Consider the following 12,682-nt stretch of genomic DNA (forward strand, 5'->3'; position numbering starts at 1 on the left):
AGTCTGTGGGCCAGGAAGCTGAGGAACCAGTTGTACAGAGCAGAGCCAAGACCTATTCTTGAGATTAGTTTGGTCGGGATTATGGTGTTGAAGGCAGAGTCAATAAATAGGAACCTGATGTAGGTATCCTTATAAACCAGATGTTCCAGCGATGAGTGCAGGGTGAGGGAAACGGTGTCTGCTGTGGACCTGGTTCACAGGTAGGCAACTTGAAGGGGATTGAGCCAGGCTCAGGAGGCTAGAGTCGACGTGGGTCAGGATTAAGCCTGTGAAGCCCTTCATGATTATGGACATCGGAGCCACTGGGTGGTGGCCATTCAGGAATGCTGCATGTGTTTTGTTTGGTATCGGGGTGATGGTGTTCTTCTTGAAGCAGATGGGGACTTCAGATTGTAGCAAGGAGATGTTAAAGATGTCAGCAAATAGTCCCACCAGTTGGTCCACACAGGATTCGAGTGCAAGGCCAGGGTCTCTGTATCTGGGCCAGTTGCTTTCCTCAGGTTTACTCTCAAGAAGGTCAATTGACTTTTGCAGCAGTAATTGAGGGAACACAATTGTCCGCATCTGTCGGGGAAGTAGATACCACACCACTGACATTTAGCTCGAACCAAGCATAAAAAAGTAATGAGTGCATCGGGGGGGGGGGCTGTGTTTCTATACGGTATTTGGTTTTGCTTCATTTTGAATTCTGTTATGTTGTGTAAGCCTGGCAACAGGTGCCAGGTATCTATGTGGTTAGTTTGGGCCTCAAACTTGGTCTGGTACTGCCTTTTGGCAACTCTAATGGCCTTGCAGAGTTTGTATCTGGATTTCCTGTAAAGTTCTGTGTTGTCCGACTTGAACACCGTATGCGTAGTCTTTAGTAGGCAGTGGATTTCCCGGTTCATCCGAGGTTTCCAGTTGGGGAACACACGGATTGACGCCTTTGGCACACAGCTCTCCACACAGTTGCTATTGAAGTCTGCGATGGTGGTGGTGTACTCACCTAGACTATCTGCTGAATATTTGAATATGGTTCAGACCCCTGATTCCAGGTAGTACAGGAGAAGCTCTCCTACCTCCTCAGCCAGCGCCGTATTACCTTCTGCGAAGGGTCCTCACGTTTCAACTTCCGCTTCTAAGCTGGGAGGAGGAACACAGCACTGTAATGAGATTTTCCAAAGTGCGGATAGGGAATGGAGCGGTAGGCATCTTTGATGGTTGTGTGGCCGTGGTCAAGGATGTTCAGTCTTCTGGCGAGGTAAGAGACATTCTGATGGTATTTGTGTAGCAGCTTGCAAAAAAACAGTCTGGTGTAGCAAGATTGAGCCATGTCTCTGTAAAGCAGAGCACACAGCAGTCTCTCAAGTTCCCTCCGGAAGTTGAGTCTAGATCTGAGTTCATTCATTTTGTTTTCAATAGGTTAGATGTTTGCCAGGTGTACACTGAAGATGGGAGATTTTGAAGCCACATTGTTTCAGTCTCACCTGCAGGCCAGCAGCTCTTCCATGTTTTCTAGTAGATCTTCTGCTTTTGGACAGCCCCAGGTGTCAGTAGCTGCTCTGGAAGATAAGTGAGTCATGTCAGATCGGGCCGGGTCTTCCCGGAGGCAACTCGCTGTGGGATCGGAGTACGGGCCTGGGCTGGTCAGGCCCCCTTGAGGTTGCGTTGATGCGGGGTCGGACTTCCATTCCGGGCTGGTCAGGCCTCATCAGAGTCGAGTTGCTGAAAGGGCCGTTTTCACCCCGGGCCAGGGTTGGGTCACCATGGGCTCAGGTCGCTGTGGGGCCAGAGTTCAGTCAGGAAGCCAGTAGTTTACCCAAGGAATTCAACATCGGCAGTACTCAGGTCTGGACATTTGTAGGATCTTTAGACCTGTAAGTAGATTTTAGAGAACGTTATTAGTAATTTTTACGGATTTAGAATTTAGGAATAAAAGTGTGGAAAGATTGTAAGAAATGTAAGAATAAGATCTGCTGTAGAGAGCTCATGAAGAGTCACCCAGTGTTAACACCATCTTGAATCTAACCTTCCTTCAACAATGTGATCTCATGGAAGGATCCAGGTTTCTCTTCAGTTTTCTGCTATTTCACAATTTGAAGTCACACACCACCAGGTTATACCAAAAGAACTGTGGATGCTGTAAATCAGGAACAAAAACAAAATTGATGGAAAAGCTCAGCAGGTCTGGCAGCATCCGTGAAGGGCAAACAGAGTTAACACTTTGGGTCTGGTCACAGATGTGTGAACATCTTAGTCTTTCATGCACCTGATGTACTAGTCTTTCAGGCTTTGGACTAAATGTTGCTGCTTTCTGTCCTGGAAAATAATTGTGGCCTCGAACCCTTTGTCATGATCATCCTGCAGCTAAAATAAACTGTGGGTAGTCTGAAGGAAATGAGAATCTGATTTCTACTCTTCACTGGGAAAACTTTCCTTTGGTGAGGTGCCAGCCAACACTGACTGGTCAGCACTTCAGTGGTCATCATTGGGATTTCAAGTAGGCCCTGGGATGATGACAAGATGGGCCTCAGAAAGCGATCAGTCAGGGACAATGGACAGAGAGAAATTGGAGATGATGTGAGCAAGGTTCATTGTGCCCAGGGGGAAATGACAAACACCTCCCCAAGATACATACCTCTGTCCTTCCTTCCCAACTTTTAATCAGTTCTGTTAAAAAAAAACCTTCCAATTTCCACCTCCTTGCCCATGTTAACAATATTTCAGCACGGGTAGCATAAGATTTAGGTAACAAAAGCAAAAATTGCTAGAGGAACTCAGCGGCTCTGGCAGCATCTGTGGGGAGAAAACAGAGTTAAAATTTTGAACCCAGTGATTCAGCATCAGAACCAATAGCAGTTAGGAAAAGGTGATATTTCTGAAGAAGGGTCCCGACCTGAAACATCAACTTTCCTGCTCCTCTAATGCTGGCTGGATTGCTGTGTTCTTCTAGCTCCACACTGTGTTATTGCATTTATGATGAAGATTGTGTGGTTTTGGGGTGGGATGAAGGGAGAGGTGAGGAGACATAGAGCCCAGAGAAGAGAGAGAGATATGAATGGGTTAGGCAGACAAAGAGATTACTGATAGTAGGCTAGGACAGAAGAGAAGCTGATGTGATAATAGGAACTGCAGATGCTGGAGAATCCGAGATAACAAAGTGTGAAGCTGGATGAAGACAGCAGGCCAAGCAGCATCTCAGGAGCACAAAAGCTGGCGTTTCAGGTCTAGACCCTCCATCATTGGTCTAGGCCTGAAACGTCAGCTTTTGTGCTCTGAGATGCTACTTGGCCTGCTGTGTTCATCCAGCTCCACACTTTGTTATCTCAGAAGAGAAGCTGAATAAGTGATAATGAGTGCTAACAATAGGAGAGAATGATTAAGCTGCGGTGAAAGCCACCCATGTCATGTGACAATGGGATAGCGAATCGGTGAGAATGGTTTGCTTATGCTAAAAGCAACCCATGTCAGGACAGCACCAGCTTGTTGGGGTGGGTAAAAAAAACCTCGATGTTGAATCCAAGAGGCTGCAGGCTCCCCAAGTGAAAGATGCGATGCTGTACTTTGAGCTTGTGCTGAGGTTCTATTGCCTACTTAAATGGACCCACTGTTGTAGCTGGTACAGCTTGGTGTCAGAGTGTAGCAATAGCCAAGGGAGTAAGGGGGTGGATTAGGACCTGATCAAATGGTTCCTCTGTCTTGGAATTTTTTTTGTTTTTGAATGTTGTTGTAGCTGCACTCACCAGATAATTACACAAGTATTACATCACAGCTGTCACTGTTGTTTATGGTTGGTAGAGAGAATCAGTCAGAAGGACAGCCACTCACTTCAGACTACTCAAAACCTACTTTAGCCACACCAGTTATATAGCTAGTCTAAGATAACAAGGTGTAGAGCTGGATGAACGCAGCAGGCCAAGTAGCATCAGAGGCGCAGGAAAGCTGACGTTTTGGGCCTCAGCCTTTCTTCATATAGCTACTCTTGTTGAGTTACTGATCAATGGTGACATTGGAATATTGCTGGGTAAAGTATTCAGTGATGGATAGGCTATTGAATGTCACATAGACCTTGTTAGGCTGTTCTCTGTTCAGTATGGTACCAGCTCGTCACTTAAAAAATGCCTCTTCTAATAATCAACCCAAGCCTGGTTATTGTCCAGGACATATATTGCTTCATCATGCAAAGTATTGTGAATAGAACCAAACACTGAGTAATCATCAATAAATAATATTAATATTTGGTGAACTACATGCTATAATTTCTATCAGTTTAATGACTATTTTGGGTTAAAATGTAAACATGATTTTGGATCAGAGATAATAGGAACTGCAGATGTTGGAGAATCTGAGATAACAAAGTGTGGAGCTAGATGAACACAGCAGGCCAAGCAGCATCTTAGGAGCACAAAAGCTGATGTTTCGGGCCTGGACCCTTTGAGGGGTCTAAGATGCTGCTTGGCCTGCTATATTCATTCAGCTTCACACTTTGTTTACATGATTTTGGAAATTCTTATCCAGGGCAAATTTTTATCTCAGTTGAAATAAAGGTAGATTTTTAGATGCCCAGGAGAATTTGCCAAATTAACTGGCCTCCCTTTGTAAAACTTACTACAACTGAACTATCCAGCAGACCATAGCTGAACCAGAAAAGCTAACTGGCAGCTGGAGACCATTTATGGCAATCACAGGACAGCTTTCAGTTGTGAGAAGTGCCAGCAATCACCAAGCAGGCTTACATTTACTGAGCGAGGAAGCCAATCATACAAACTAGGGAGAGATCCAATCAATGTTTGTCTGAAAGTCCAAGGGGAACACTGCTGCTCCTCGATGCTGCCCCACAAGGAGTGCTGTAAAAAGCACTGACCTCCCGGAGTTGGTTTCCTGAATGCTGGGAAATGTGCAGAGCATCAACTAAATTTAAACCGTGCACCATAATGTACTTTGGGAACTTGTTTTAAATGTGATATCACAATAACCTTTGTTTGCAAAAGAGATCCAACTCCTGTAAAGATGGCAAATGTAGGTCAGGTTGGAGGTTTTGTCACCATTTCTTAAGGGTTTAATTTCTTACTTTTGAGGCTTTGTGTGATTGTAACATATTTTCAAGCAGGAACATAACTTGTGACATCATGGTCCATGTTATGATGCAAACAAAGAAATACCCTGGACACGTGAAACGGTGTAGATACACAAACATATGACAGATGTGTGATCAGCGAATCTAGGACCAGAGGGCATAGTCTCAGAATAAAGGAGAGGAGGTGCAAATTTAAGACTGAGAGAAGGAGGAATTTCTTCTCTCAGAGGACTGTGAGTCTTTGAAACCCCTTGACACAGAGAACTGAGGGGGCAGAGTCCTTATGTATATTTAAGGCTGAGGTAGATAGTTTCTTGATTTGGTCAGCGAACCAACGGTAATGGGGAAAAGCCAGGAAAGTGGACTTGAGGAATGCTGGATCAACCCTTATCCGATTGAATAGTGGAACAGGCTTGAGCAGCCAAATGTCTCACTCCCGTTCTTATTCTTTATGGTCTTATGATCTAACACCCTGGGGGTTACTATCAATCATAAACTGAACTGGACTAGCCAGATAAATATTATGATTAAAAAAGCAAGTCAGAGATTAGGAATCCTGCAGCAAGCAATTCACTTATTGAATTCTTAAAGCCTTTCCATCATGTGCAAGGTACAAGTCAGAAGTGACTAACATGTGCCCCACTTGACTGATTCCAGCTCTAGTACTCAAGAAGTTTCACATCATCAAAGCAGCCCACTTTGGCACCACATCCTCAATCATTTATACCCTCCACCATCTATGCTCAATCGCAGCAGTGTGTGTCATCTACAAAATGCACTGCAGAAATTCACCAAGACTCCTTAGACAACACCTTCCTAACACATGATCATTATTATCTAGAAGGACTAGGGCAGCAGATACATAGGACACCTTGGCCTGGAAGTTCCTCTCCAAACCACTTACCTTCTGACTTGGAAATATATCATCATTCCTTAACCGTCACTCAGTCAAAATTCTGGAACTCCCTCCCAAACTTCCGACAAATGAACAGCAGTGGTTCAAGAAAGCAGCTCACCATGTGTTCTCAAACGCAATTAGGGATGGGGCAATAAATTCCAGTCTAGCCAGGTACAAGTGCTGTTGGATTCTTAAGATGTGTATACTTCTGCAAAGTTCATTCTCAGCTCCCTGCACATTGTACATAGTATTAGAACTGGCATGTCTTTTCAGAGTCCCCCATCACATGATTTCTTACTTCACTACTGATATAGCTTATTATTTACATATTTGAGCATTAACCCTTCATTTTACTGGCTTGGAAAGTAACATGCATTATTGAAATTGTCTGATCACAGAACAGAGCACAAATCCTTCTATTCTTGACATCTGGTCCATGCCCCATCAGAAAATCCTAGGTACCATAGACTGCAGCATGCAAATTTTTTGGTGTATACGATGACCACATCTTTTTGGCATTAAAATGTTTGTTTAGGACCAAATGTAGCATATACCTGGACCTGCTATCCCCTACCCCACTAGAGTTTCCATCGTGTAAGTGCACATTTAGGGGTACTCACAATAGGAGTTGCATTTAATTCTTCAGCTCAGAAATACATGTTTAGTATTGTACACATCTTACAGTGCAGCACATGGAATCAAGCAGGCAATACAAGCTATGTTGCCAGTAAGATACATAGGAGTTTAAAATATGCCTGCACATTTAAAAAGGGCAACCAATCGCCCAGCACTGGTGGCTCACACTTTATACTCGCTGCATAAGTTGTGGAAGCATTTTTCAAAGCTTTAAATGTTGACTTAAGTGATTTAGTACACAAAAAAAACATTCCATTTATAGTACTACTTAGAGGTTTTTTTGATTGGATGCAGGTAACAATTTCTATCCTAACCTCCAAAACCTCTTTCTACTGGAGTAATTCACAACACATTTTTCTGTTCTGCCTTTTATAGTAGATTAGCAAATTTACTTGAGATGCAAATACTTCCTTTGTTTATATCCCTGTTTCCTCAAAGTCTTCTGTCGTTTTATCTGTCATCTGCAGGACCACAAGAAATAATTGTTCTTATTCTTTACTTCCCACAGTGGATTTGTACTTTCTGTTGAAGTTGGCATAATGTTGCAGCAGAGATGTTTTTCTTACTGGTGAATATCCAATGACCAGCACCTTGAACAGATGGCCATTTACCATTTTTTGGGCCTGACTGATTCTAAATGCAATGTTCAAACTCATAAGCATTTCCCTCTAGCCCTGGCGCAATCATCAGTACTCTTCACTGATGCAAAAAAATTCTTTCAGAACAATATCATTAGTTCAGAATCCTTAAGTAATGGTTGAAGCTATATAAAATAGTGACAAAAGATAATTGTTTCATTTTTGATGGGTTTTTCTGTTGTCGATGCCTCACAATTGCTATTTGTCAATTATCAGCCTGGTTGTCATGGGACACATGTTGCCATGGTGCGTTATGAATATTGCATTTCTCTCACATGCACAGAGCGTGTCAACAGGAAATGGAACTCCTAGCAGCCAGGTGAAGGCCCAGGGAAATGTCTGGAGCCGAAGCGGTACATCAAGTGCCATGTGTGGAATAGAGGCAGTTCTGAAGTGAAAGGCCAATGTTTTGATTGTACTCTCCTGTTGCAGATTCCAGTCTGATGAAAGCATGGATTAATTAAGAAATTATATGCACACCCATGACTTGATAATTATTACATGGTGAAAAATCAGAGATTGAGCAAGACAATTTTGTGATATTTGGTCGAGGTGGACTACAGACCATACAGCAGTGCTTAATTCAAAAGACTGCTACTAAATGTTATTTTTAACGATAAGTACAACAACTTTTTTTTAAGAATTGTACATTTTTATAGCTTGGAAGTAGTTTTTATTTCCTCTGAATGCCCTGAACATTTTGAGGTAGTCAAATGGCAGTCAGTAGGGTTTTCAAGAAAACTCTTGAGTTATTTTGTTTGAGGTAGCTGCTGCTTTCAAATCACTCGTTTTGGAAAAAAAATTACTCTTTCTTTTGGTATTATATTGCTCACTTGCTGCTTGGCATTTCCTCCAACCAGTTGATTTATTGGAAATTGTTATTAACGACTTCACATTTATTCTGTGGGATATTTTGTCGCCAGTAACTTACCAGTAGATTACCAGATGGCATTTCAATCCACCATTATTTTTTAACTACAATCCAGTTCGGGGTGTGAGTGAGTACAACACACAATAAGCATTCACAAGAGGCCAGTTGTTAGGTAGGTTCGACACTTCAGGAACTAATTTTCAAATCCTTGCTGAACAGTCTTGTGATGGTTAAAATATTAAGTGCATCCAAGTCTTAACACATGTAGCAGGGGAGGAGGTGGAGGGAAATGGAATGCACTCAATTTTCCAATATTAGCTCTGTCCACTATTTTGACAGGCTGCAAAGAAACGTAGCCTGCAGTGCACTTGGCTGGCAATCAGAAAATCGTGCACTGGCTGTGATTTTAAATACATGCAGCTCACCATGAAAGGGAATGTTCAGAGACGTGCGGACAGCACCGTTCCTTTTAGCACTACTGGTTCAGAGCTCCTGCTACAGGACGGTCGTTTCCAGTCGGGTTGTAAATCAGCCTATAAACAAACCAGTCCCAGCTCCAGCTGTACAGCCAAACCCAGCCCCAAGCCCTGCAGGGCCTTTACCATCCCCCTGCCAGACCTCCCCCTCAGCAAAGGTCTCACCTTCATTCGCCTCCACCCTAGCATGAAAGAATTTTGTTTATGTCTGAATGCTGAACTCTTCTTCTGCCGCCTCCGCCTCCATGCCTAGTTCTTCGACAGAGAGTCTAACCCACCATCTACAGACCCCATCTCCCGCCTCCAACAAACTTCATCCTTCTGCACACCACCCCAATGTCTCCCACTCTCCCTCGAGCTCTTCATTTCCAACTGCTGTCGCAAAATCGATTGCTGCAATCTCTCCACCCCTCTCACTCACTACAACCTCTTCCCCAGGAATGTGCAGCCAACCATCCCCTCCATTCCAGCACTAACCTCACCGTCAAACCCGCGGATAAAGGGGGCACAGCTGTGGTACGGCACACTGACCTTGACATCGCCGAGGTCATGCACCAACTCTCCTCCTATCACTCCCTCAATCATGCCCCCACCCCGACCACCAAAACATCAGACCATTCATAACCTCAGCACCCTCAATCAACCTCCCACCCACAGCCTCCAACCTCACCATTCCCCGACCCCACACTGCCCGTTTCTATTTCCTTCCCAAAATTCACAAACCTGACTTCCCTGGTCGACCCATTGTCTCTACCTGCTCCTGCCCCACCCAACTTATCTCCACTTACCTTGACTCTGGCTTTCCCCACCCCCAACCCCGACCAGGTCCTCCCCACCTACGTCCAGGACACCACCCACACCCTCTACCTCCTCAATGATTTCCAATTCGCTGATACCCAACACCTCATCTTCACGATGACATCCAATCCCTGTACACTTGTATTCCCCACACAGATGGCCAAAAAACCCTCCAGTTCTTCCTCTCCCACAGGCCCACAACCAGTCCCCCTCCACCAACAACATAATCTGCGTAACAGAACTTGTCCTTACCCTCAACAATTTATCCTTTAGCTCCTCCCACTTCCTACAGACTAAGAGGGTGGCCATGGGCATCTGCATGGGCCCAAGCTATGCCTGCTTCTTTATAGGATACATGGAACAGTCCCTTTTTTGCTGTTAAACTGGCACTATCCCCCACCTCTTCCTCTGCTACATCAATGACTGTATCAGCTCTGCCTCATGCTCCCACAAGGAGCTTGAACAGTTCATCAACTTTACTAACACAGATTCACCTGGACCATCTCTAATACCTCCCTCCCCTTCCTGAACCTCTCCAATTCCATCTCTGGTAACCGTCTCAGCATTGACATCTATTACAAGCCCAACGACTCCCTCAGCTACCTGGACTACACCTCCTCTCACCCACCTTCCTGCAAGAATGTGATCCCCTGCTCCCAATTCCCCCACCTCTGCCACATCTGCTTCTAAGATGGGGTGCTCCACTCTTGCACATCCCAGTTGTCCTCCCCTTTCAAGGACCGCAAAATCCTCCTTCCAGCATCGAAAACGTCCTCAACCGTATCTCTTGCATTTCCTGCACTTCTGCTCTCAAACCCCCTCCCCCAAAAAAACAGAGAATCCCCACTGTCCTCACACATCACCCCACCAACCTCCGCATCCAACATATCATTCTTCACCACACCCACCACCCACAATCCGAACCCACCACCAGAGATACTTCTATCCGTTCACCTATCTGCCTTTCGTAGGGAGCGCTCACTCCGCGACTCCCTTGGCCGGTCCACACTCCCCACCACCCCAACCACACCCGGCACCTTTTCCTGCTCCACCTGCCCCTACACCTCTCCCATCACCTTCATTCAAGGCACAAAACAAACCTTCCATATCAGACAGGGGTTCACCTGCATATCTGTCAACGTGGTCTACTGTATCCGCTGCTCCCAATGTGGCCTCCTCTACATTGGTGAGACCAAGTGGAGACTCGAAGATCATTTCGTGGCGCATCTGCGCTCTGTTTGTGACAAATGACAACAGCTTCTGGTCACCAACCATTTTAACTCCCCCTCCCACTCCTTGGGTGAAATCTCCATCCTGGGCATCCTCCAGTACCACAATGACACCACCCGCAGACTGAAGGAGCATCACCTCTTATTCCACCTCAGGAGCCTACAGCCCAATGGCCTAAACATGGAATACACCAGTTTCGAAATCTCCCCACCCCCAGCCTCATCCCGTGTCCAACCTTCCCTCTCATCTCTACCTCCTTGACCTGACACAACCTGTTCATCTTCTCTCCCACCTTTCCACCCCACCCTTCCCACAGACCAATCCCCACCACTCCCTACCTGCATTGATCTATCACCATCCCACCTACCTTCGCCAGCCCCATCCCTCCTCTCTCTATTTATTTCCCAGCTCCCTTCCCCCTCCCCATTTCCGAAGAAGGGTCCCGGCCCGAAACATCAGCTTTCCTGCTCCTCTGATACTGCCTGGCCTGCTGCGTTCCTCCAGCTCCGTGCTATATTTTCTCTGACTCCGGCATCTGCGGTTCTTGCTATCTATAAGCAAGGATATCAAAGTTTTAAAGGTTATTTCTAATTGAAGACTAATGCAGCACTTCGAGTCCCAAATCTGGCTACAAACAGACAAGGCTAATTCAAGTGCAAGGCCAAGTGCTCCCTGTTTAAGGACGTTTTTTTGGGTAGTTCATCATGACACAAGCCCAAGTTGGAAGCTTAACAATGCTCCAGGAGGGACTATTTCAAAGTATTGTGCACAATAATTGCCCTTTCTCCCACACCCATCAGCCATGTTATAAGGCATTTTCAGATTTGGAACTATAAGAAGATGTTTAGACTTACAGTAATGACATTGTCCTCTGGATTAATGGAAGTCTCTGTTGAGTGACAGCCACAAGGCTAGAAGTTCATTACATATGGTCCATTGTCATGGATCACGATGTGTAATATCGCCACCTCTGGAGGTCAAGGTAACAGGCAAACTGCATGCTGTCTACTCATCTCCATAGGTGCAGCTTGCAGTCCACAGTTAGGCCAAAAAATAAAGTTGCTGGAAAAGCTCAGAAGGTCTGGCAGCATCTGTGAAGGAGAAAACAGAGTTAATATTTTGGGTCCGGTGGCCCTTCCTCAGAATGGAGTTAGGCCTGTTGCTCTATGGTGACATGTCTAGCAGGAGCAGAGCTACCGCAAGTTGAAGTGAGCTTGCACCACTTAAAGGGACGCCACATTCCAGCAACACCAGTTGTTGCAGAAAAAAAAGCTGTTTTAGAAACTGTATCTCACAAGGATCAGAGCAGCAGGCCAGAGAGGGGAATCGATGTAGTGCAGCAGCCTGAATCCAGAGTTAGAGTCATAGATTCATACAGCACAGAAACAGACCCTTTCAGTCCAACTCGTCCACACTGGCCAGTTATCCTGAACTGATCTAGTCCCATTTGCCAGCATTTGGACCATATCTAAACCCTTCATATTCATGGGCCCATCCAGATGCCTTTTAAATGTTGTAATTGTACCCTCCTCCACCACCTCGTCCAGCAGGACATTCCACATACAAACCACACTCTGCACGAAAAAGATGCCCCATAAGTCCCTTTTAAATCTTTCCCTTGTCACGTTAAACCCATGTGCTCTAGTTTTGATCTCCCCTACCCTGGGAAAAAGACCTTGCCCATTCACCCTATCCATGATTTTATAAATTTCTTGAGAATGCTAATGGCATGTTCTATGACCTTCCCGGCTTCTGCTTGGACAACAGGCATTGATTCACCAAAATTGAAAGCACATCATCTGTGAGGCTCAAAATGGCCACTCAGGGACTAAATTGGTGTTTGATGCTATCTGATATCACGTTTTGCGCACTTTGCAAGCTTCTGATACATGCACAGCTTTCCAAGCATGTCAATTGGTGTGTGTTGTGCCAGAAATAACATTTTTAGCCCACTTCTGAACTCCAAAGGACCAAAACCAGTGGTGCTTTGGAGCCCAATTTTTAGGCCTGTGAGACCCGTGATAACTTAGTTTCAAAAATCATTCATCTTCTTTTCAATGAAATATAGGCATTTTGCTA

This window comes from Stegostoma tigrinum, chromosome 9 (genome assembly GCF_030684315.1).
Source record: "Stegostoma tigrinum isolate sSteTig4 chromosome 9, sSteTig4.hap1, whole genome shotgun sequence".
Taxonomy (NCBI): domain Eukaryota; kingdom Metazoa; phylum Chordata; class Chondrichthyes; order Orectolobiformes; family Stegostomatidae; genus Stegostoma; species Stegostoma tigrinum.